This window comes from Lactuca serriola, chromosome 5, assembly GCF_051521515.1.
Source record: "Lactuca serriola cultivar US96UC23 chromosome 5, Lser_US96UC23_V15, whole genome shotgun sequence".
NCBI classification, from domain to species: domain Eukaryota; kingdom Viridiplantae; phylum Streptophyta; class Magnoliopsida; order Asterales; family Asteraceae; genus Lactuca; species Lactuca serriola.
Genome location: NC_136412.1, coordinates 340,409,062 through 340,415,061, shown reverse-complemented (window position 1 = coordinate 340,415,061; position 6,000 = coordinate 340,409,062).

The following is a 6,000-nucleotide window of genomic DNA, read 5'->3' as shown; positions in this document are numbered from 1 at the left end:
AGGAGGATGATTTGAGAGAGAGGAGAGGGATTAGAAATTGGCCAGGGTTTCTTTGCTTTAGCAGAGGTGCCGATTTCCCTTGCCCTAGGGGTCTATTTATACTTGTAAGGCTCCTAGGGTTTCACCCTTAAACCCTAGTTGGATAATCTTGTTGGATTAGTGTCTAAGTCCATAACTATTTTGGTATGTACTTGACCCGATGGTGCATGGTCCTTTTGGGTTGCCTTCACCAAAGCAACTTGATAGGATGAATTATGGAGAGAAAGGATTAAATATGATTTATTAATATATTATGGGAATGATATATTAAAGGAGAAATCATATTGTTTAATTAATATTAGTCAATAATTAATTGGTAATTAGTTTTGTGACTAAAAGAGATTAATTAAACTTAAGGGACTGGAATTGTAATTATAAGATAATTGCAATTTGGGCCATGGATTGTCTTAAATCAAGAGGTGGACGAATTCTTATGGGAAGCCCATAAGGAAATCGTCCAAGGGCTTGATTAAAGGAGTCTATGGGTTGCTTAGGGCTTAAGCATCCAAATTAGGGTTTCCTTGTTAGATAACCCTAATAGCCTCACTATATATAGATCCCTTAAGGACCAAAAACGTGGCTAAGGCTTATCCTAGGGTTTCACATGTTTTTGGGCAGCCTCCATCCTCTCTCCTCTTCATCCTCTTGCTTATGGTGTTTGTTAGCCATTAGAGGAGTGACACTTGTGACTCTAAGCCTTCCAAAGTCAATTCAAGGAGGAATTGGGATTGTTATTGCTACATAACAATCAAGGTAATATCATAAACCTAATTATATGTTAATATTGATTTCCATATGCTAGAATTAGGGTTTATAGTCTTGGATTCAAAGCATGTACAATAGAGAAACCTAGATCCAAGCATTAGGGTTTGTATGAGCACATAGGATGTCTTATGACCAAAACCCATCAGTGGTATCAGAGCCTAGCTTGGTTTCAATTGTATTGATGCATTGCATATCTGGAAAATTCTTTTTTTAGGTTTCTGGAGGCTGGACTCACCGAGTCCATAGCTGAACTCGTCGAGTCCAAGGTGACTCGACGAGTCCAGGCTTGACTCGACGAGTCAACTCGTCAGATGAAGGTTATCTCGGGATTTCTTGCTGTTTTTGCATTGGGATAGTTACCTTATCATGTTAGATCAATATTAATCCGATTATATGATATATTTGACTATAATTTTGATCTAATTGAAGGTATTTATCAATTAATAAGATAATTGTTTCCTTATAAGATAATTGATTAATTATTTTGACTAAATTGATAAACTGTTTTGCAAGAAATCATTAAACAAATCAAATATGGATAATTATGTGATTAAATGTTAATTTAAATTATTTGTTATTTGATCCTTATGTTATGAAATGTTTCATATTTTCCCTTAGGTTTTATAGTTTAAATTTGAACCCAAAAGTTTTGTTGTTTTGAAATTTAAATAGTTAAAACCCTAATGTTTTGAAAAAAGGTTTCAAAACTTGCCCTCTAGTTTTGGAATTTAAATTTTGATTAAATGGTTTAATTTTGATGTGTATTTAAATTCTAAACTCTAATGTTTGAAATGTTTCAAAACTTGCCCTCAAGTTTTGGAATTTAAAAGTTGATTAAAAGTTTAATTATGAATGTTAAATTCTAAAACCCTAGTATTGTTTTGAAAAAGTTCAAATCACACCCTTATGGTTTTATTAATTAATTAAGGTGTATAATTAAAAAAGGTTTAATAAATCCATAAAAGTTTTGGTTTACAATTTAATTGAATTAAAGGTATAATTGTTAAATTTGACCACCTAATATTTTAAAAGTATAAAATACACCCTATACTATATATAACATTAAAAGTCTAACATTATATACATGTATGAGTAAAAGTCAGTCTTACTGTTAGTAGGCCTCATTCACGAAGATGGTCTATGAGGGGTGTTTAAGGAAATTGCCTATAAAATGGCGATTGAATGGGTATCCACTCTTACCCACCGCACTCTTGACTAGTGGAGGATCGTTAGCCGAACGGGTAGGATAGGACGAAACCTTCCATTATAAGTATAATGAATTACTAAAGTAACTAAATGTTTTTCAAATTCCCAATCTTAGTTACTTAGGCAAAGTGAATTGATGCAATTCCATGATATTACACTTTGTGCCCTTGCGAAGACGTTAGTGGAGCGTGTGTGGTTTACCGGCACACTAAATGGTTCTAAGCAAAGGTAGCAAAGGGTGACTCAATGTTTGTCATAGTTCGGTGGAGCGTGTGTGGTTTACCGGCACATCGAATAGGTGACTGTAACATGTGAGGGCACCATGTAAGTTTGCATGGTTATTCACACCCGCTTTGTGATCCTCGGCATCCCAGTCACAAACAAGAGGGGCATATCGAGATTTAAACATGCCATTGAAAGTTCAATGAATCTCAAAGGATCTAGGAGTTTTCATAGATTTAAAACTTAAATTCTTTTTTGTTTTTCGTGGTGGAAATTAGTGAATCGTCATTCACTTACCTTCAAATATTCTGCAATTAAGGTTACAACATCCCTCTCCTGAGTTGTAGAATATTGTGTTGGGTCCTTGCCTTAGCATCTCATTTGGGTGATTTACTAAGGACTCAATCTATCAACTAACTTGAATTCGGTTTTCTCCCGTATTGTAGATGTCAAAGTTTGACAACTATGGTCTTCCCAAATCCCATGGAACAAGCATTCCACATGAAGATGATATTCCATGATTCGATCGAGGAACAAGAGATCATGCTTCACTTCCTCCTCCTCCTCCAATTATTCTCCCTAACCCACAAGTTCAAAGGCTTGAAAAGTTCAAGATCGCTCAAGCCCTTTTGGCAAGTAAACATAAAGAAGGAAAGCCGGTGTGTGCACACGTCCTAGGGATGAAGTCACACATTGATAGGTTAAGAATGTTGGGATCCGTTGTCTGTGAGGAAATGGCTGTTGATTGGGTTCTTCAGTCACTTCCTAGCTCATATGGTGAGTTCGTAAGAGAGTACTATATGATGAACCGCGACGTGGCCCTTATAGATCTCACCTATATGCTTATTGCTGCTGAATCAGCAATGGTTTGGCGCAATAGAAAAGCAAAGTTGATTGGTGAATCTGCCTTCAAGACCTCTATGGAGATAGACAATGGCAACGAAAGACATGCCATGATCAAAAGTGTGATCATAAGAGAAAGGAAATGTCTAAAGTAGTTCCATGTCATGCTCCAAAAGAGTCAATTTGCCTTTATTGCCAAGAGAAAGGACATTGGAGACGAAGCTGCCCCATTTACCTAAGAGATCTAAGAGATGGGAGAGTCGAAACGTATGGCTCTAATATATGTAAAAATCCACTAACTAACTCTTTTAAGCTTCTATTCTAGATTCTTAATACATAATGTGATAAGATTACAATTGATGTTTTGTAGAATCGAAGAAAAGAAAGGGAGCTTAAAGGAAGAAGTGAGCAGAATCTAACCGTGAAGGAATGGATTTCGATCGCATTTCTCGAAGATTAGATTCTTAAGCTACTACTTAGATTTAGAATTAGATTGCTAAGAAAGATGTATTAGCATAAGTTTTTCAATGAGTTGCATTGTAAGGACAAATTTTCCGCATAAAATAAATTTTGATTTTTATATTATCCTTGCAATGGCGTGTATGAAAAATTGATGTTAAAAGTTTGTATTATTAGCAATAATGGATTTGGTTCTTATTATGTTATTTATGGAAAGTCGAGAATTTACCAAATAGGGTGAGTTTCTCATCGCCCAAGTTTCAATTGGACGGAAACTTGGAATCATGCAACTTGGTTGCACGATGAATGAGAAATTTCATATTTGTAAATAAGACTAATTCATTGACAAAGTGTCAAGTGAAGGACTAGGAGATCGAGCACACAAAGTTGCGTGTTGGTGAAAGTCCACCATAAGAGTAACAAAGATATTCGTCATGATTTGCTAAAGGTTTAGTGAATATGATTATACTTATAAGATTAAGTGTAATTCGGAATTGATTAAAAAGGTTTAAATCAATAGTAGAACGAATAAGAAGAATCAAGTAGGCAGAAAGATAAAAGTTTCTCCATTCTAAGAAGAAGGGAGAGTACCTTTTATGCTTTATGATAGGTCTTAATGATTAAGAACCATATCTCAATTGATCCTCTAAGTGAGTCTTAGTACAATTGTATGTATAAGAAGAGGAATCAAGAATTGAAGAAATGGTTAAATCAAGAAGTCTATCATACTTCGTTCCAATGGCAAGTCTTAAAGTTAAGATTGTGACAATGAGTGAAAAGTATTAAAGATTTATAACATTCATCAAATGTGGAAAGTTGTGATGTCTTGGATAAGACAAAGACCAACTAGAACCAATTTATGAAGAGTCTTGATAAAAGCTACACTAACTCTTGAATATTTGTTTGTCAAGAAATGTTTATTGACAAAAGAATCTTATATGTCAAGGAGTCAGTGGGAGTCTTAATGGTCTTGAAAGGTTTCAAGAACAAATCAAATAAACCTAATTAATCATCACTAGCACACGAGTTGAGGTTTACAACCTATCGTGTTGACATTATTTTGTTTCTGTGCCGTTCCAATCGAGTTAATTATGCATGTGGGTCCTATGAGTTCTCATTTGAATGCATAAAAGGCAAGGACCTTGATCAATGAAAAGTACATTGATAAGAAAAGGTGAGCTGCTTAACTACTTGGAAGACATGGTGGGCAGCTGTGCTACCATAAGGCAAGAAATCAAGATTAAGAAAGTTCGGTCCATATGAGTTTGAATTTGTCGTAAACTTTGGTTTCAACAAATTCACATGGATAGGAACACATACACCGTTTAAAATCTAAGTGTCATAAGATTTCCTCCTTCATGAAAATGATTGTGAGGAAATGCTTTCACTAAGAAAGATTTTAAGAAGATAGTGATTGTAAAATTGCATTCTCGAATTCAATTATGGTTACGGTATCCCTTTCCATAATTTGAATTGTGAGGTTTGACAATTAGTCTTAAGTGTTTAGACACACATATGAACTATCGAAGGCAAAGGTGTATAAGTTCAAGAAGCCTTGATAAAAGATTATCAAAGCACTAAGTATTAGAAACATGAACTTAAGAAATTCAATAAGCATTGTTTTTCTGAAAGTTAAGATGTTTATAAATACATGTCGAAGCTAGTGGGAGCATAAGTGTTGTGTTTTATAATAATCATCATGATAGTGGGAGCATAAATGTTATGATTGTATGATTATTAAAGAAAGTATTGCAAGGTTAGCAATATTAATTATAGAAAACAAGAGTCATACTTTGCAAAGTTGTAAGAGTTGAAAGATTGTTTTGCTATAATTAAGGGAGAGAATATTATGCTTCATTTCAAATCTAAAGGATTAGGTTGAGAAATGTTAATAAATTTAGTCAAGGGTACATAGTGTGTTCTTAAAATTTCGATTATGATTACGACATTCCTCTTCACAATTCGAATTATGAGAACATAGCAAATAAAACATTGTGCGTCGTGTCCCATACGCTTCGGGTATAGGATCGATTGCCAATGATTTAATATTTGACCATTCTAAAATTTTCCAAATGTCTAGCGCATTTAGAGGGAAAAAGGACTAGAATTGGTTTTGACTAAAATAATTAAACAACTATCAAAGGACAATCCATAGTTCGACGAGGATTGGTTGCTTTTGAGTAGTTGGAAGCATGGTATTGAATGGACCATATGGGCATTATTATTATGAATAGAAAAGATTCTATTAAGTATGAGTTGTCATATGGAAAATGTGGAAATGTTTCCATATTGGATGGACCATATCGACATCATTACGAATAGGTGAGATTCTATTAAGAATAAGTTGTCATATGGAAAATATGGAACTGTATCCATATTGGGAATTGAATATCGAAAAATCTATGTCTAAGATTAGAAACCTGTATGCAAAAGGATGTTCAAAGGAATGTACTTTGAGTGAGAGAC